This window comes from Lissotriton helveticus, chromosome 5_1 (assembly GCF_964261635.1).
Source record: "Lissotriton helveticus chromosome 5_1, aLisHel1.1, whole genome shotgun sequence".
Taxonomy (NCBI): domain Eukaryota; kingdom Metazoa; phylum Chordata; class Amphibia; order Caudata; family Salamandridae; genus Lissotriton; species Lissotriton helveticus.
Window position 1 is genome coordinate 1,145,375,460 of NC_136065.1, and position 21,208 is coordinate 1,145,396,667.

A 21,208-nucleotide genomic window follows, 5' to 3' on the forward strand; every position below is an offset into this window, starting at 1 on the left:
GCACAATATATGTGATCCCTTAACCCCTTGCAGACTACTGAGTCAGCCCTGCAAAAGTCAGGGTAATAGTCATGCTTGTCTGGAATCACACTGTGAGTCTGTGTCCACTCCTTCAATCATCCTGACAGAAGTATGTCCTTATCTAATCCCTCTGCTGAAACATATGTCTGTATAAAATTATCCTGCTGTCACCTACTAGCACTCTATGAACCTATTCACTGTCTATGTACTTGCAGAAAGACTCTGGCATTGAGACAAGCAGTATTACAGTCAAATGTGCACAAAGTATGTTGTCCCTTAACCCCTTGCAGACTACGGAGTCAGTCCTATAAAAGTCCAGGTAATAGTCATGCTTTTCTGGAATCAGACTGTGAGTCTGTGTCCACTCCTACAATCATCCTGACAGAAGTATGTCCTTATCTAATCACTCTGCTGAAACAAGTCCTTATAAATGTATCCTGCTGTCAACTACTAGCCCTCTAGGAACCCAGTCACTGTCTATGCACTTGAGGAATGACTCAGGCATTGAGACAAGCAGTGGTACAGTCAAATGTGCACAATGTATGCAGCCCCTCAACCCCTTGCAGACTACTGAGTCAGTCCTGCAAAAGTCAAGGTAATAGTCATGCTTGTCTGGAATCACACTGTGACTCTGTGTCCACTCCTACAATCACCCTGACAGAAGCAGGTCCTTATCTAATCACTGTGCTGAAACATAAGTGCTTATAAACTTACTCTGCTGTCAATTACTAGCACTCTAGGAACCCAGTCACTGTCTATGCACTTGCAGAATCTCTCAGGCATTGAGACAAGCAGTGGTACAGTCAAATGTGCACAATATATGCTGTACCGTAACCCCTTGCAGATTACTGAGTCAGTCCTGCAAAAGTCCAGGTAATAGTCATGCTTGTCTGGAATCACACTGTGAGTCTGTGTCCACCCCTGAGGTTCCGTGAGAATCATTACGACGTTTTGGGCATTCTCGGATATGGACGAGTTTGGTATCTATGAACCGTAAATGACGAGATTAGTAGGTGTATGCGTTTACGCTACACTACTTAGACGGGTTCGTTTCCTTTACGGGTTTTTCCATCTGAACCCTCGGGTTCCATTTTAGATACGGCATCCATTTTGTTTTTTTGCCCTCACGTAGCCAGCGAAGGGACAATGCCCGCTTCGTGACCCTGGGATTCCCAAGCTCTGGCAGAAGATGAATATTCTTTGGGGTCGTCTTTACGACCGGGGGAATGACACGGCAAAGGCAGATGGCTCAGCTTGAGGCTTATTCTGCCGTGTTGGTCTATTGTTTCAGCTTTACACATGTTAGGTTTGAGTCCTTTGATCCTGTGATCACGCTTCCGATATTGCCCCCACACTCTTCTGTTACGGTTGTCTGTCTTTCTTACACCTGTTCCTGTCTCTTTCTTTCGCCTGTTTACAACTAGAGTGGAATGTGCCTTATGGCGAGATGATGTGCTTTTACAGTTGGGAACCGGCAATGTTACTATAATCATGTTCTGGGCTTCTGAAAACATGAATGCAATCCTTTTGAAGTTTACTGTGGGAACTGAGTTGTAACCTTTTGTTCGTTATGTCGAGCAATGACGAAAATGTGTATAAAAGGAGCGATTCCCTTTTGCAATTTGAAGCAGACTCTCAGAACCTACACTATGTTGTACTTCTTGCGATTTCTGTATCCCTGCAGTAATAAACGTTGATCTTTGACGCCGAAGGAAGTGTCCCGTGTCTCTGTCACTTGTACGCCAGAGCAGGTAACCCACGAAGGTTTCAGGTGTTGTTCCCTGGCACCGCTGGGCCTTAAAGAACCCAGTCCTTCAGTTGGCGCCCAACGTGGGGCCACATCAGCGGTACCGGTCCAAAACCTGACGATCGTGAGGAACTTCGTGTGAAATCTCTGAGGAAAGGTGCACCCCGCTTCATCGATCCTGTTGTCGAAATAAGTGGTCCGAAGACTTTTCCTGCGAAGATCCCCGCCTCCTGACGGTTGCGACGGACCGATGCTCTGACTGTCGACCTGTTTTGGCGCCTGGCGTAGTCCTTTGTACGGCGAGACGACAGACGGGCCTTCCTGGTGACGCCATTGAGTTCTCAGTTAAGTATTTGTGGGTCGCTCCCAGTATCCTTGGTTGTTGTTGGTGCTTAGTCGTTTTGCATGGTTCCATTGCATTTGTGGTTCTTAGTTGTTGGTTCTTAGTTGTTATTTGACAGTTGCAATTGCCAAAAACCGAGGGTTTTGTATTTCACGAAGATTTCGTACTTCGATAACCCTTGAAGTTTGATACTAGGTTAGCGTGCAAGATGCCTGGCCATAGTGGTTTCCTTGGTTTCTTTAAATGTCACAGTATGGACTCCCGGTTGGAGGAGTCGTGTCCGATACCTCCAGTTGGAACTCCGATATATGAGCTCTATAGTCGACATGGTGTGGGCCCTATTATATATAATGAATATTGGATTCGTTATACGAAAAATGACGGGGACCTTAGTTGGCCATCACATGGAAGTTTCGACACTAAAATTTTAGATAATCTCGAAGCGAAACTGTTTAAAAGAAAATCTAGGCCGGCTATGTTCGATTCCTTTCGGTTATGGCGCAAAGAGACCAGGCAGAAAGAAATCAAACAGCTTAAGAAAAATAAGAAAGAAAGTAGTATCATTACGATAATGCAAGATGCAGAATGTCACCATCAAGATAAAGCAGATAAAGAAACGGAAGTTTCAGTTAGACTGCATCACATGTGGGCGGATAAATGTTATCCGGTGTTGTCGTCAAATCTCGATAAAAAGGAAGAAGACTCGAAAGAGGATCCTTTGTTAGCGTATTTAATGAAATCACCACCTCCTTATGCACAGGGTGCTACGGCTCCTGTAGTTCCTCCTGTTCCCCCTCCTGTTGTTTTGGCGGCTACTGGTCAGCCTGTTGTTGGTCCTGTTCTTGCTCCTCTACCTGTTCCTCTTCCTACTGCTTCTTTGCCTGTACCTTCTCAGTCTATTGTTCCTGCTACCCCCACTGATCCTACAACCACTTCTAATGCTGTTGCTTCTGTTCTTTTTTCCTCTTCTCCTTCCGTTCGTAATCGTATCCCTAACTCTGTTGTTACCCTCTACTCCCCACTTTCCGGATCGTTACGTCAATCCGATGTCTCTGAAACTCCCCAGAGATGAAGTCAAATCCCTGGTGGAAGAGAGAGAGCGACGTTAGAAACTATGGCGCGTAGATGGATTAGACACCCTGCTAAATACACCTCACGCGTAGTTTTCGATACATTTTCTCAGTTCAATGAGCCAACACAGAGATTTGTGTTTGAAGAAATGTGCAACTCCTTGAGGGAAGAGTGGGATAATGATGACTTAGATGATGTACCGCCCGAAATGACCGAACTTCAGAGTCGTTTTTTGAATGGTATGATCATAGGTGCAGATGTACGACGTGCATTAGAGCGATTATTAGCCTTTAGGTCTACAGTGCCTTCTCGGGTGTCGTTTGATGACGATTCCGATACTCCAAAAGCGAACTCCGGTCAGTATCCTATGAGAGAGGTTCCGCCAGTTTGGATGCCAGGGGATCCGAACGCTAATCCTGTGGTTCTGCCGTATTTTCAAAGGGTTTGGATACACCTCCCATGGAAGCGATCAGAAGTCTTACAGGTGAAGCAATCCTTGCCTGATCCACGTAAAAATCCGGCAGGTTATTATAAGGAGTTATCCCAACTGGTGGATGCTTCTATTATGAACCTTGCTGACATCGACATGTTGTTTGGTAATATTGTACCGCAACCGATTTGGGCAAAAATCCGCCAAGAGAATCATTTAGCTGAGTTGGGTGGTGATTGGGCTACGCTATTAGCGGCTGATGGACGACAAATTGGTGGGGCTAAGCCCGAGCAGTTAATTACGGATTTGCCCCAAAGAATCAGTACGCTCATGAAAACGCTTAAGCCAGCGATGAGGGTGAATTGGGACAAATTGTCGGCTTGTAAGCAAAAGAAAGACGAAAGTGTCTCCGATTTCTTTACTAGATTTGAGGAAGCATTCATTGATCATAGTGGTCAGGACATGAGTACGGAGGGAGGACAGCGGTTATTTGTTGATAAGTTTGTGTTAAATTTGTTGCCTGAATTATGCAACAAATTGAAAAATTCAGAAAGTGCATGGGCCGTTTCAACCACTGCTCAAATACTAGCGACGGCTCAATACTACGAAAATAGGGAAAAAGAAGAAAGTGATTGTTCAGATAAGAAAACGAAGGAGCTTAAAACAAAGGTTTTGTTGCAACAGGCGTATCCTCCGCGTTCGAATCAAAATGATTCGCAACAGCAGTATCGGCCACAGGCACAGTCTTCCAGGATGCAGTCACGCTCTGACTCCTCTGACTTTAGATCTATGCTTGGATATAATCAGTGTGCATATTGTAGGGGAGAGGGACATATCAAATTTAATTGTCCCACTTTACGTGATCGCTATAATCATGCTTTGGCTCGAGGGGGACGTGGTGGTCCCCAACAGGCATTGCGAGGTAGAGGTCGTGGTAACTCTCAGAATCAGAATGAGCGCTCTCCTACTTCGTTGGATGCAAATAATTGTTTTGATCAGCGGAATGCGAGGTCCGATAGATCGGCACAGTACCATGTGGACGATTATTACATTGGACATGAGACTGAGGCAGGTGATCGTTACTAGGACAGCCACCGACAAAGAGAGGGAGTAGTGTCAGTTCCGGTTGATCAGAGAGGGCCTTACGTCGCAGTTGCTACATCTGGCGTAGTTGAGCCTTTTCTGTTGGACACTGGTGCAGCAAAAAGTTCCATCATGCATTCAAAACTCCCTGGCGCACCTTTGTCCGGCTTAACGAATGTTTCCGTTGGATTCTCTGGCGCCCCTGTTAGCAATCCTGTCTCCAGCCCTTTGCCCCTTACGATTGGTCCTCGTGAGCTGGAGGCTCCCTTGATTCTCTCCACTGGTTGTGGCGAGAATCTTTTGGGTTTGGATTTATTAAAACGGTTATATGCGACTTTGTACTGCTCTCCTGCGGGTGTGGAGCTTACATTAGGTCAGAGAATAATCTCTCCTATGTACTTATCAATCGTTAAGTTCCCACCGGAACTGAGTTCCCTTCCTGCGTCACTATGGGCCACAGGCCCCAATGATGTGGGTTTGTTGGACATTCCACCTTATGTGGTTCAGTTGAAATCAAATGTGCGATTACCACGTATACCTCAGTATCGTATTTCTCTTGATGGTGAGCGAGCGCTATTAGCGATCGTTTATGACCTGATCGAAAAGGATGTCATTGAAGAAACTTGGGGAAATGTGTGTAATAGTCCTGTGTTACCCATCCTGAAACGAACTGATCCATCTAAACCTCCTGTGTACCGTTTGGTAATTGATTTGAGAGAGGTGAATAAGATCGTGGTCCCACAATTTCCTGTGGTGCCAGATATCACGGCCTTGTTGACCTTAATTCCAGCTTCTGCCTCCTGGTTCACGGTGATTGACCTAAAGAATGCTTTCTTTAGCATTTCGATTGCTGAGGAAAGCAGAGATCTATTCGGATTCTCACTAGGTGGTCGCAGTTTTAGATTTAAACGCGCACCACAGGGCTATTGTGAGAGTCCATCGATCTACAGTCAAGCCCTTAAAAGTCAACTGGATGCATTTGTATTACCGATGGGTGCAGCTTTGATTCAGTACGTTGATGACTTATTAGTGGCTGCTGATACCGAGGTTATTTGCAGAACCACTACAGTGTCGTTGTTGCAGCATTTATGTGATTTACATCAAAAGGTGTCACCTTCTAAGCTGCAATATTGTTGTCAAGAAGTAACCTATTTCGGTCACTTATTGTCAAAAGAAGGGAGAAGGTTGACCCCAGAAAGAATTGCAGCGATTGCTCGAGTGACTGTGTCAAAAACTCAGAGAGATGTGCGTGCCTTTCTAGGTATTACGTCATACTGCAGACAATGGATTCCAAATTTTTCATTATTAGCAAAGCCATTATTAGCTCTCACGTGCAAGGATTTTTCGACTCCTTTGCCTTGGACTGAAGAGTGTCAGCAACGTTTTTCGGAATTACGTGATGCGTTGTGTTCGGCTCCTGTGTTAGGTACTCCCGATTACAGTAAGCCGTTCACACTGTACGTTCACGAGAGGGATGGTTGTGCGTTGAGTGTCTTGACGCAACAATTTGGCGACAAACAACGCCCATGTGCGTATTTTTCCTCAACCTTAGACCCAGTAGCTAGAGCATTACCGAGTTGTCTGAAAGCAACAGCAGCAGCTGCGGTGTCCATTCGACAGTCCGCAGGTTTGGTCATGGATAATATGCTTACGGTGATGGTTCCGCATGCAGTTGACACTCTTCTGAACCAAACGAAAACTCAACACCTGACGAGCGCAAGGTTGTCTGGGTATGAGCTGACACTTTTGGCAAGTCATATACGGATAAAGCATTGTAATGTGTTGAACCCAGCAACATTGTTGCCGATCAACATGGAATCAGATGATGTAGCACCACATGATTGTTACTTGAGAACTGAAGAAGAGACGAAGGGTCGCATTGACCTGAAAAACACTCCATTGATAGATCCCGATGGTACTTTGTATGTTGATGGCTCGTGCTTCAAGTTGCCGAATGGTGATACGACGACTGCGTATGCTGTAGTGACGTTGAGTACGGTTGTGGAAACTGCGAGATTGAGTCAGAATTCGGCCCAAGCAGCTGAATTGATCGCGTTGACGAGAGCGTGTGTGTTGTCTAGAGGAAAGCGGGTGAATGTGTTTACCGATAGTCAGTATGCATTTGGCGTAGCGCACAGTTTTGGTCGATTGTGGAGAGAACGAGGGTTTTTCACGTCGCATGGCACGAAGATACAGCATGGACAACTTGTGAATGACCTTTTGGATGCACCTACATTGCCTAAACAGGTGGCAATAATCAAATGTAGTGCGCATCGGAAAGTGACAGATGATGTTGGCCGCGGTAATGCGTTTGCGGATGAGATTGCTAAGGAGACAGCTAGAGATCTGACAAATTGAATGTACGTTACGAGTTCAGTAAGATGGCCAGCGGAGACTGGTATGTGTGAAGACACAGTTGAGAGTGTGAAAGAGATACAGAATGAGGCTACCGCGATGGAAAAGACTCAGTGGAAAGAAAGCACGGGGAAGTTAGATGAGAATGGATGTTGGGTTGATTTGTCAGAAAGGCAGAGATGGATGTTACCGGATGCATATGTGCTTGCCGTTGTTACCATGGCTCATGGCACGTCACATATTAGCGCAAAAGGCATATGTAAGTTGTTGTCCCCAATATGGAAGAATGAGGGAATTACTAAGTGTGCGGAGAGAGTGGTTAAGAATTGCATGATATGTTTGATGTACAATCCTGGCAAGGGCACTCCTACTCCACCTGGTCATTTTGCCCCTCCTACATGTCCCTTTGAAATTATTCAGTTGGATTTCATCCATATGGAGAGATGCAACAACCTGAAGTATGTCTTGGTTGTAGTTTGTGCATTCTCTAGATGGATTGAGGCTTACCCCCTTAAAGATAATACTGCCCTATCTACAGCAAAAGTGTTGCTCAAAGAGTATTTCCCTAGGTATGGCATGCCACGGATTGTATGGTCGGATAACGGAAGTGAGTTTGTGGGAAGTGTGATGAAAAGTGTATGCAGTGGCCTTGGTATTCATCAAAAATACCATAGTGCTAATCATCCTCAGTCGGCGGGTTTAGTGGAAGGATACAATGGTACGCTGAAACTGAAACTTGCCAAAATCCAGGCCACGACTGGTTTATCATGGCCAGATGCTTTGCCTCTAGCCCTCTTATCGACCAGAGCGACTGTGCACTCTCGAGTAGGGCTTAGCCCATATGAGATTGTGTTCGGCCGTCCTGCGAACATTTGGGGAGTCCCAAGGCCTAAGGAATTTAACAGACTTGAATATCCAATGTTGGTTGACTATCTTCATGATCTGACTGCTAAATTGAGTGTGATTCACCAACAGGTTTACGAGGCTCTACCGGCACAAACAGAAGGTCCTGGTCATCGGCTCCAACCTGGCGACTGGGTCGTTACCCGAAATTTTGGACGAAAACGCAATCTTGAGCCTAGATTCGTGGGACCCCACCAGGTGTTACTGGCGACGAGGACTGCAGTTCGACTGGAAGGAAGAAAGCACTGGGTGCATGCCACCCACACCAAGAAGGTTCCGCTTCCTTTGCCAGTAGACACATGGATGAAGAAAGGAGTCGCCTCGACTGAAACAGAGACCCCTTTGTACTATGTACCATTTAGTGATGTTCAGCCTGTAGGGAACGATTTAGTTCAATCAGATATCCCTGTCGAATCATCGAAAACAATACCGTTATCATCAGCATTGGAGAGTTCAAGTTCTGAACTGTTACCTGAACAATCGAACACTGTTTTGCCATCAGAACCGTTATTTGAAGAGCAAACTCGACCAGGAAAGACTCGATATTTTCTTCGATCGCGCAATAAAGACTAATGCATTTGTTTATTTTTGAATTCACGTTACCCCTTACAGTTGCCATGAATGTTATGATTTTGCATATTGTGTGTATACTTTTTTTTCCTTGCAGCTAGGAGACTTTTGCTAATTAAAAGATAAATTGATTAGACCTACCATCTGGGTTGACCGTAGGGCAGTGCGGGTACCTCCTTCTGTTTAGCAGGTTTCTGACACTAGGTCGATTGCCTTTTGTCAATTTCTGGGAACTCCTGGGAATTGATAATCGCTACTCAGAACGAAGTGCGTCAAGAACGTCACGGACGGTTTTTAGAGGATGGAGTTTTCTAAGCTGTCGGACATAGACAAAATGGCGGTACAAAGATCCAAATTGCATAAGATGTTTCAAACGAAATGTTTTCTGTTTCAGGTTTTTATGTTGTTCTTGACTGTTTCTATGCTACTAGTGGGTGGAGTGTACTTTGGGATTCAATTATTATTGCCTTCCATTTCACCCGTTTCCTTCTCACTTGACCTAAATTCTGTTTCCACTATTTCACCACATTGCTTTCATCTTCTGCCTCAACATGAACAGGCCAGACGTGCGGAATTTATGAACAATTCCTTTGTCCAACTCCTGCATCAGCATCAGTTGGTGATGAATACTACGAATTGTTGGGTGTGTGGGTTAATGCCACATACTATGGATAAAGGTATTCCGTATTTGGTTCTTTCTTACAGCACCCAGGGGTCAGCTCGAGCATTCCAAACTATGTTCCGTAGTGCACTAGATTCCTACCCCCGTCGAGAGCCTCGCTCCACAGACCTTAGTCCCGGCCCGTACCACAAGCCTTTGGCGATAGCGATTGCTGATTTAGATAAAGATATTTTTGATACAACAATTATCCCAGAGGAAGAGGTGTGAGCTTACAAGGTTCTGAGTGAGGTTGAGTATAGTATGTTAGTAAGTGATAGACAGCTTAAAAGCTCATCTCCGATTTGGATCGTACCTCATCTCGGCCATTTCTGTCTGCAAGGCCTTGGTCGAAATCCAAGAGCTCAGCTTGGGAAGAGTGCTTGCACTGAGACGTATGTCTTACCGATGCTCTCTTCCCCTGTCTTCCTGACTGCCAAGGGTACTTATTTTGTGTGTTACGATCGTGCTTATACGTGGTTGCCTCGTGACTTTTCAGGCACCTGCTATATCGCGAATCTTTTACCACCAACTTTTACGGTTGCCTCAAACTATCACAAGACTAGAGTTGTGAGAGGCGTCGTTAGTAAAGAGGACACTGCCAGTCAAGAGGCAGGAGACTTCTTTAAGGGTTTCCTACCGTTTTGGGGTCCTATGGTTAATAGTAGGAACTTGAGACAGTTGACTCGTGTGGTGGAATTGACTGCTAATATCACTGCAAGTGCCCTTGGTAACCTGACAGCAGAGCTTCAAGCGGATAGACTTATGACGCTACAGAACCGTATGGTTCCAGACGTTGTACTTGCAGATAGAGGTGGTGTATGCAAGGTAATCCATTTGAGCTGCTGTATTTTCATCCCTGATAATGCTCCAGCTGTTTATCAAGCCATCTCAAAGTTGCATAAAATCTCGGAGTCCATACACGTGGACGAGGGAGATTGGACGCTTCTAGGATGGTTTTGGGGTCTGATGTCGACTTGGGATTGGAAGCTTCTGATGATCATAGGAGTCGTTGTAACGTTTCTAACGTGTTGTCTTTGTGTGCAGTGTGGTCCTGCCTTATGTGGCCTTTGTGCTACAACGTGTATAAGAAGGCCATCTGTGACCGAAGAGACATTGATGGATAGGATGATGTTTCAACAACACCTGAATGATCTGATAAATATCGAAATTGATTCTGATTTCGACAGTGCTTGCCTACCTGAGGGCAAAAGGAGCGTCTGAGGTTCCGTGAGAATCATTACGACGTTTTGGGCATTCTCGGATATGGACGAGTTTGGTATCTATGAACCGTAAATGACGAGATTAGTAGGTGTATGCGTTTACGCTACACTACTTAGACGGGTTCGTTTCCTTTACGGGTTTTTCCATCTGAACCCTCGGGTTCCATTTTAGATACGGCATCCATTTTGTTTTTTTGCCCTCACGTAGCCAGCGAAGGGACAATGCCCGCTTCGTGACCCTGGGATTCCCAAGCTCTGGCAGAAGATGAATATTCTTTGGGGTCGTCTTTACGACCGGGGGAATGACACGGCAAAGGCAGATGGCTCAGCTTGAGGCTTATTCTGCCGTGTTGGTCTATTGTTTCAGCTTTACACATGTTAGGTTTGAGTCCTTTGATCCTGTGATCACGCTTCCGATATTGCCCCCACACTCTTCTGTTACGGTTGTCTGTCTTTCTTACACCTGTTCCTGTCTCTTTCTTTCGCCTGTTTACAACTAGAGTGGAATGTGCCTTATGGCGAGATGATGTGCTTTTACAGTTGGGAACCGGCAATGTTACTATAATCATGTTCTGGGCTTCTGAAAACATGAATGCAATCCTTTTGAAGTTTACTGTGGGAACTGAGTTGTAACCTTTTGTTCGTTATGTCGAGCAATGACGAAAATGTGTATAAAAGGAGCGATTCCCTTTTGCAATTTGAAGCAGACTCTCAGAACCTACACTATGTTGTACTTCTTGCGATTTCTGTATCCCTGCAGTAATAAACGCTGATCTTTGACGCCGAAGGAAGTGTCCCGTGTCTCTGTCACTTGTACGCCAGAGCAGGTAACCCACGAAGGTTTCAGGTGTTGTTCCCTGGCACCGCTGGGCCTTAAAGAACCCAGTCCTTCACCCCTACAATCATCCTGATAGAAGTATGTCCTTATCTAATCACTCTGCTGAAACAAGTCCTTATAAATGTATCCTGCTGTCAACTACTAGCACGCTAGGAACCCAGTCACTGTCTATGCACTTGCAGAATGAATCAGGTATTGAGACAAGCAGTGTTATAGTCAAATGTGCATAATGTATGCAGTCCCTTAACCCCTTGCAGACTACGGAGTCAGTCCTGCAAAAGTCCAGGTAATAGTCATGCTTGTCTGGAATCACACTGTGAGTCTGTGTCCACTCCTCCAATCATCCTGACAGAAGCATGTCCTTATCTAATCACTTTGCTGAAACATAAGCACTTATAAACCTATCCTGCAGTCAACTACTAGCACTCTAGGAACCCAGTCACTGTCTATGCACTTGCAGAATGAATCAGGCATTGAGACAAGCAGTGGTAAGTCAAATGTGCACAATGTATGCGGTCCCTTAACCCCTTGCAGTCTACTGAGTCAGTCCTGCAAAAGTCCAGGTAATAGTCATGCTTGTCTGGAATCACACTGTGAGTCTGTGTCTACTCCTACAATCATCCTGACAGAAGCAAGCCCTTATCTAAACACTCTGTTGAAACATAAGTGCTTATAAACTTATCCTGCTGTCAACTACTAGCACTCTAGGAACCCAGTCACTTTCTATGCATTTGCAGAATGACTCAGGCATTGAGACAATACCTAAACACTTATAAATTAACTGAGCACTCTGTTTGCAGCACTGTCATCATTCTAGTTACTAGTGATGTTCTTATAGAATGACCTAGGCACCAACACAAGAACACGTACAATATTATGTGCACAATCCCTACAAACCTCTAAGCAGATACATACTATTGGTACACTCCACTAAATACTGAAGTAGTACTCATGTAGCCTAGTATACCACCTGTCAGTCTCATGCAGTTCATCAATCATCCATCCAGCATTATGGTTTCTCTGCCAATACCTAAGCACTTATGAGGCAGATTTACAAGCCCCCTGCGCCACCAGTACGTCACTTTTTGTAACGTAGTGATGACGCTGGGGACTCCTCCATATTTACAAGGAGAGGAAAAGCCACCCTGCATGGCTTTTCCTCTCCTTGAAAATATGACCCATTCAAACGCAGCACTTTGCATTGAAGGGGCACTCCATGGGTGTTGCTGTGTCTGTTACCGCACAACAGCCATGGAATAACACATCTCAAGACTTACGAGAAAGTGTAAATCTGTAGATACGTGTGAAATTGTGCGCCACCCTAGAGGCACAACAAGGAGAAATGTTTTCATTTCTCCTCATTTTTTCCTCTTTCAATGTATGCTGCATTCCACAGCACACATTAAATGAGGAAAAGGCCTTTACTGATTGTTTTGTGAAGGAAGTAGTCCCTTCCTGCACAAAAACAATCTCCCCACGACACAGACATCCGTGCATGATGGTGCAAGGGTGCCTGCGTCACTGCATGGTTGCAGTTTGTGTGCTAGTGCAGAGGGAGCACAGAATTGCGTCATATTCATGTAAATATGTCACATCCCTGTGCTTCAAAAGTGCTGTAGCACGGTGCAGCTAAAGGGCTTGCAGTGTCACGCTGTAGCACTTACTCATAGATCTGCCCCCATAAATTCAACATACAGTAGTAATGCATTCTTTCAGTCAATCATGCTCTACACATACGTTCAACCAAACTTTCAGACAGTACACTTATAGTTCTTTTTTTTTTTTATAAATTTTTTATTTTGGTTTTACAGAAAAGACAAAGAAGAGAAAAAGAAAACCAATACAATATGCGACAACCCCGCAATGCAATCTACATATGGGCAGGATATCTCAGGAGGCAGGCACAATGCAGGTCAGAATAGTCTCGGAAGAAAATGTAGCGGATATCCAAAGTCAATAGTAGAGGCCGTGTTACGTAGGGTAGCCGAGTCAAAGCAAGCAGTCTCGTGCACAAAATGCTGAAGCCTCTAAACGTGCCAGGGGTGTCGCAACAACAGGTCTAAACAACAGTACCCCACCCAACCCCCCTCCCAACCCACCCCCCCGTGGTGGTGACAGCCAATCATTCACACATACATACAGTTTGCACTGTTAAAGTTGAAAGAGGTGGAGCGCGCGCACCGAGGAAGGGCAAACCGCCGATGGTAAAAGAAAGCGGACCAGGGGGCCCCACGGGAAGATGAAATTCCTAAAGTTGCCCAGAAAGATGTCCGCCACTCGTTCCATACTCAGTAATCTCCACAGTCTAGCGTGCCATAGGGAAATCGCTGGAGCGGTTGGTTTCTTCCAGGCCGCTGCAAGGGTGAGTTTGGCTGCTCCAAGACAGAGCCAAAGAATCTGCTTGTCAGCTCTCGTCTGATGTTCAAGAGCAGGGTCCCGAAGCCCGAGCAGGACGTGTTCAAGTGAGTCAGAGATCGGATAGCCAAGTATGTCCTTGAGGTGGGATAATATCTCTTCCCAATATGGGCGAATGACCGGGCAGTCCCACCAGATGTGGTGGAAGTCCCCCAATAAACCACAGCCCCTCCAGCAGCGGTCCGAGGAGGTCGGGAAAATGCGGTGCAACTTGGACGGGTACAAGTACCAGTCCATTAGTGTTTTGATATGGGCTTCCCGTAGTGCCACAGATCGGTTGTGCCCCGTAATGTCACGCCAGAGGCTCGACCAGTCCGCATCAGCGATGTCTCTCCCGAGGAGTTCCTCCCAGTGACCCATATAACGTGGGCAAGGTGACACAGCCGTTGTGAGGAGCAACTTATAGAGGAAGGAGATAGCCCCCTTCATGGTGGTAGTGCGCAGGAGGAAGGCCTCAAAAGTGGACGGCGGCCTCGTGGACGCGTCGCCAACCCCGTTGGAGGTAGCCCAGTGGAGGAGCTGGAGGTGGTGATATCGTTCAGATGGTGGAACCCCATAGTCTCTCATGCAGTTGGCGAAGGTAAGCGGGGCGGTACCGTGAAACAGGTGAGTAAGGGCCCTACAGCACCCCTCTCGCCACAGTCGAAAGGCACCCTCCTGCATCGCTGGGGGGAAGGCTGGGTTGAAATGGATAGGAGTGAAGGGCGACAGGAACGTTGTCCAGCGGTCATCGCCAGAGACTGTGTCCCACACTTTCAGCACCGTACTAGTGGGGGTACTGATATAGGCGTTCCTGGGCCTATCCACTTTGGGCATCCAAGCCAGGTCCCATATGGACCGACCCGCGATACTTCTATCCATATGCAGCCAGTGTTTTTCTGAGAGTTGCTGGGACCATTCCACAAGGACTCGTAGCTGTGCAGCCTTATAATATAGGTGCATGTCGGGAAGACCCACTCCCCCCTCCGTCCGCAGTCGGCGTAGTGTAAAGAAGGAAAAACGGGCTCGCCCGTTCTGCCAGATGAAGCGGAGCATCAAAGTCTTAAGGCGTCGAAAAAATTCTAGATCTAGTGGAATGGGAAGGGCCTGGAAAAGGTAAAGAAATTTGGGGAGGAGGACCATTTTGAGAGCATGGATACTGCCCAGCCATGAGATGTACTTGGGCTTCCAGCGGGCCAAGTCCGCTCGTATGGATGTCAGCAGTGGGGGGTAGTTCGCAGAGAACAGGCCCCCTATGGTAGGCATCAGTCGGACCCCCAAATACAAGAGAGAGGCGGTTGCCCAGGACAGAGGGGTCAAGAGACGTACTCGCTCCCTTTCAGCAGGCGGGAGTGTAAGGTTAAGGATATACGATTTTCCAAAGTTAACCTTGAACCCGGCTACCTCCTCAAACTCGGACAAGACCGTCTGGACATGTGGTAGCGAGCGAGCCGGCTCTCCAACGGACAGCAGAATGTCATCTGCGAAGAGGGAGATCTTGTGTTGTTCCCCGGAGAAGGGAAGACCTTGGATCCCTTCGTGCTCCCTCACCGCTAGCGCCAGCGGCTCAAAGATCAGCGCAAAGAGTAGGGGGGAAAGAGGACAGCCCTGCCTGGTACCGCGGGAGTGGGAGAAAAAGGGGGACAAGTGACCGTTAATTGTCACTCTGGAGCGGGGAGCACTATAGTTCACCCGGAGCATCGTGATAAATTTGTCCGAAAACCCGAATGCAGCCAGGGTGCGGAACAAAAACCCCCAGTCCACGCGATCGAAAGCCTTTTCCGCATCTAGACCCACCAGTACCGCCGGGATGCGGAATCTATTGGCTTTTTCAATCAAATGGATCACCCGTCGTAAGTTATCGTAAGTCTGTCTTCCCATGATAAAGCCAGACTGGTCTGGGTGAATGAGGACCGGCATTAGATCTTGGAGGCGGCGTGCAATGATAGCGGAGTATAGTTTAGCATCGATATTTAGAAGAGCGATCGTTCGGTAGGAGGAGCAGCTAGAGGAGTCTTTCCCGGGTTTAGGAATGACGGAGATCACCGCCTCGGCCATAGAGCCAGAGGTGCTTCCTGTCTCAGCCATCGCGTTGAAGAGGTCGACTAGGTAGTCACAGATCTCAGTCGAGAAAGTATGGTAAAAAAGAGCGGTGTACTCATCAGGCCCCGGCGCCTTGTGGAGCTTCAGGGCTTTGATGGCATCCAGCACCTCCTCCCTGGAAATGGGGGCCGGTAAGAGATCGTTCCGTTCTGCAGAGACTTGAGGCAGTGGCAAGTCCGCTAGATATCTCTTCTGCACTTCATGATCGAGGTCATCGCTCCTAGAGGGCAGCATAAAAGCGACCAAACAGGGCCGCCTTATCCTCATCCCGGTGGAGTGGGTCACCCGTCCCGTCCTTGATGCCCCCAATATATTCTCTTTCTCGTTTGTCTCGGAGCTGGCGGGCTAGATGTCTCCCCACCTTGTCCCCCTGCGAGTACGAAATGTGCCGCAGCCACAGAAGAGTAAATTCCGCCCTGTTGTTGTAATGGGCCTTCAGTTTCCCCCTAACCGCCGTGAGGGGGCGAAGGGTGAGTCGGGAGGGGTTCAATTTATGCGCTAGTTCCAGAGAGGCAAGCTCCGCTTCCAGGCTTTCCCGCTCCTTCCTCCTCAATTTGTTAAGATTAGTGTTAAGGGCGAGGCACGTACCCCGCAGAGAAGCCTTGCAGGCATCCCAGGTATTAAAGATGGACGTGTCCGAGACAGGGTTAAGAGTCAGGAAGTCTCGGATGGCCTTCCACAATGCTCTACAAGAAGTGTCATCCCGAATTAAGGCAGCTGGAAAATACCATTTGCGCAGACCATCCCCCTTCGCCGACCAGCGCAACCCAAGGACCAGTAGACTGTGATCTGAGACAGAGAGCGGAAAGATGCTGGATTAGCGGACATCGCCCCGGAGGGCCTTGGCTCAGAAAGATATGGTCTAGGCGGGAGTAGGAGCGATGGACAGAAGAGAAGAAAGTGTAGTCTCGGGAGTGAGGGTGCAGCGCTCGCCAGCTATCAATCAGACCTAAGTCACCCACCCTACGCTGTGTTTCAGTGGAGAACAAGCCGGCATCAGTTCTTAGAGTACCGGAGCCATCCAGGACTTGTCCCAAATCAAGTTAAAATCTCCCATTAAAATCAAATGTCCCTCAACAAAGGCCTCAACTCTACGCAGCAATTCCTGGAGAAAGCTATTTTGCCCTGAATTAGGAGCGTACACTACCACAAACGTACAGAGCCTATCATGCAGTAACCCCTAAACCATCAGCCAGCGGCCATCCTTATCGCAGTTTATCCCCAGTGGTTGAAAGTGGAGGGTCGCTCGGAACATAAGGGCCACCCCTCTATGTTTGGTGGGGGCAGAGGACCTATAAATAAGGGGGAAGTGCCTATGCCGAAGGCGGAGCTCATCTTTACGCGCCAAGTGGGTTTCCTGAAGGCCCACCACATCTAGTTGATGATCACTCATGTATTTCCAAACCTTCTGGTGCTTCTGTGGAGAGTTCAGGCCCTTCACATTCCAAGTAGAAATATTAATTGGCATTAAAACAGAATGGGTTCACTCTCGCTGCAGTCATCCCGTCTACTCGCCCCCACACACCAACCAGGATCCCAGCCGGGGTCCTCCTTCCTCTCCAAGTCGCACCGTCCCTCCCGCCAAAACGTTCCACTCCCCCCTTGCGCAGCTCCCAGTTCCACTCCCTAATCACCCTCCCGGGCCGCGCCAATAGCCTCTCTAGACCGGGACCAACAGAGCTAAGGATCGAACCAGATAATCTGTAGGAGCCTAACTCCCTGGGGCAGAGATAAAGCTCCCAGGCAAATTCAGCATTCACGTCAATCCAAGCATTCCTGTCACCAACACCCCCCGAACAACCCAGCGAACCATCCCAACTCCCATCCCACCCCTCCCCACAACAGACCCTCCCGAATCCAACCCCCCTCAACCCCAAGAAAAATCCCCAAATAGCAAACCATCAAAGTTCCACTCAAGGCAAACGCATTCGCCCCTCGTGGTGGGGGAAGGGCCCAATGTACGAGCCCTCCAGGGGGCCGGTCTGTGGTGTTTTCCCAAAAGTACAAGTTACCCACAGTACCTGAAGGCGGAGGGCCCCTCCGGCGCCATTAGCTGAGTTACGAGGCTCAAGCCGCCCCAGAGCTACCTTGCGTCGAAGGCACCGTTACTGAAGTAACGGAGGCAACCGCTGCTCCCCGCTCTTGCAAGCTGGTCGTGCGGTCAGGTCGTCCCAGATTTCTGTCCCGTCCCACTCTCTGCCAAGACGAAGATCGGTGCCTCCGCCTCGAAGGGGTGTCTCCGTCAATGGATTCAGGGGTCGCATCGTCAAGGCCCAAGATGTCCCTGGCCGTCTGAAGAGATCGTATCTGCACCAGTCTATTCTGCCATCTAAAGATGAGGCGGAAGGGATGGCCCCAGGAATAAGATATATATTGTTCCCTGAGGTAGGAGGTGATAGGACGAAACTCCCGCCGCTTCTGGAGAGTCGATGCCGCCAAATCCTGAAACAATTGGGGTCGATGTTCTCGGAACTGTATAGAAGAGGTTTCCCGGGCTTTCCGGAGGATGCGCTCCTTCAGCTGAAAGTCGTGGACGCACACCAGAATGTCGGGGGGAGGCCCCCCTCCTCGTCTGGGCGAGCTAACCCTGTGGACCCTGTCCATTCTAATGGCAGTAACGTCTGCATCATCAAGAACCTGTAGGAAGAGCGCTTCCACATACCCCCGCAAGTCACCAGCCTCTCCGTCCCAGGGCACAGCCCGGATGCGGATGTTGTTCCGGCGGGAGCGATTCTCTAAGTCCTCTGTGTGTGCCTGGAGATCCAGGTTGTGTTCCGTGAGCCGAATAACATCCTGCTGCAGTTGGTGCATTTCATTCGCCATATTGAGGTCGTGATCTTCCAGGGTGGCCAACCGCTCCCCAATGCCATCGACATCTCGCCGCACCTCGCGGAGGTCCGAGGCTAGTTGTGAGCGGAGTTCTGAGATATCGTCTTTGATGGCGGCAAAGAGTTCCTTCATAAAGGCCTTGGTGGCAGGAGCCTCGTCGTCGGTCGGCCCGGGAGACGCGCTGGGCCCAGGGGACGCCGGCTGTTGAACCCCTTTCTGCGGCGCATCCTTGCCGGGTTTCCCCTTGCGCTGCGACGCGGACATTGTGGCTCTGGCGGACTGCCCACCCACTCGAGGCGGTGTGAGGCTCGTTACAGGGCGCCTTGTAAATAGCGACAGAGTCTGGAGGACAGCCGGCCAAATCCAGATATCACACGGAGCACTATCGCTGTGGGGCTCCCAGGCCGTGCCAGAGCTGAGCGCTGCTGCTCCCAAAGGTCACCGCAGGCGTCAAGGCCGGCCACCAGTGCTCCGGGGATCGTCAGGCCCACGCGGTGCCGGTCATGCACCACCTCGTCCGCAGGCCGGGAGCCTGCGCTGTCCCCTTCCGCTCCTGCTCTGCTACCGTGGTGGGTCCCGTAGGGCCCCTCGGCTGCCAGGCCCCTCAGAGGCGGTGATATCGTAGGTCAGGACCCAGCTGATGCAACCGGTCCCCGCCGCTGAGTAACGCCGGCCAAGGCCCCTCTCTGCAACTCCAGCGTTAATGGGGCATGCAGGCCAGGTTTGCAAATGGCGGCGCCGTCTGCCGGAACCTGGCTTCACAGGCGTGGCACAACCAGGCGGCGCGATGGCCCCCCCGGGTGTTCTCCACGGCCGAGTAGTGTCCCCCACGGAGCTACTCGGCAGGGCAGCCCCCCCGCTAGGTCAGCTCAGGAGCGGGGGGTGGGGAGAGGTAGAGCCGCCGCCGTTTTCGCCATCCCTCGTCACCAGCACCCTTCTCCCAGTCGCAGAAGAGGTCCCGGGCGATGCAGCCCTCACCCGGGGCATAAGGCAGCGCCCCGGTCGGGGGGATCCACAAGCCGAGGGCGCCGAGGAGTCGTCTGTGCGCGGCTCTTCGCCAGTCGCTGCACACCCCCGCCGCGGTGCAGAAAGCCCGGCCCCTCTCGCCACCCGAGGCCGGGGATCAAAGGGCCGCAGATCACTAGCGGGTCGGTGGTCGCTCCTGAGGTGAGCGCGCAGCACCGGACCTCACTCCTTCACTTTGGGGGTCACAGCAGGCAGTAGGGGCGCCGATAGGTCGGTGCTCCAGGTGCTAAACAAGGCTAAGCGGAGTTCGGCGCCGGAGGGACTCTAAAAGATGTCTTACTCCGTCGCCATCTTGGCCAGGCCCCCTATAGTTCTTTTTTTAAACCAGATAAGGTAGTTCTGAACTTTCTTTTCTTCTCTTTATTGTTTTCTATTTTTTTGTAGTTATTTAAAAAAAAATTACTTTTTGGGTGTTTTTTAAAAATTGAACAAAAAAGGAACTAGGTAAACAGTTAGCTTTTGTAATTCAACATATTAAAAAAAATGCATTTGTGGTTCCGTTGAGCTGCACAAATAGCATCCACTGACTGTTCACCATAACAGATGATGGTTTTGCACTTAGTGCAATGCTGCTGCAGAAAAGCAAATTCTGGGCGAATGTCTACTGGTGGTGCTGAAGTGGATGCTCCGGAGGTGTTAGCAATGCCTGGTGGTGGATTTTTTGCTGCACGCCTCATTTCTTCTCGTGCCAGATTCTTCGGGTGAATGGTCCGCAAATGTTTATACATACTCGCTGTTCCACAGGAGTATTTCTTGTCACTGCCTTGCGATAGGACCCTGTCACACAGAAAGCATGTGACTTTTCTGGCGTCAACCTTTTTTTCTCCGGCAGGGAAGGTGAAAAATGTCCATACCACTGATTCAGGCTTCTGCTTGGGTGGATCTCCCTCCAAGATATCTTCATCTGAAGAATGATGAGGAGCTTGCGAACCAGATGCCATTTCTCCAATGCAATTTTTTAAAAACACAAAAAAATTCTCTGGAAGAACAAGAGATGTCTCTCATCAACTGCTCCAAACAGAATAATTCCAATGGGTGGGGTCCTTCAATAGTTACAGTGGGAACTGTTATGAACCAATCAAATCTTTTTTCTTGAGGTCACATGGGATCCGCACACCGTGTGCTCACGAAGCGCACACCCGAAGCAACTTCGTGAAAATATATTAAAAAATAATATGAGTTTATTAAAAGTAGAAATATATTATTTTCATGAATTCCTTAGATAATATTTTACCCTAATATGTACATTAAAAACACGTACATATCATTTTAGAACATACAAAATTTCATGGGAGTCGCGCACCCAGCGCGCCCAAGCACGTATATGACGTCACTTGGGGCCCACCACTGCACAAGCGTCGCATACCCCAATACGCATATGTTGCGAATGCGCGGGAGCAGGAGTCACGGATCGGTCGCATATCGGTCGCGCACACCACGTAACATTGTACGTATATGAGCTAACTTAAAAAATCATGCACTCGTCGCTCACCATACGCAGATCCTTCATGACTTTTCCAAAATGACAGCTAGAATACACGGACCGCTGCAGTAGGTTCACTTTGGGCACGCAACTCCCCCCAAAAAATTGAAAAAAAATTTAAAAAGAAAATT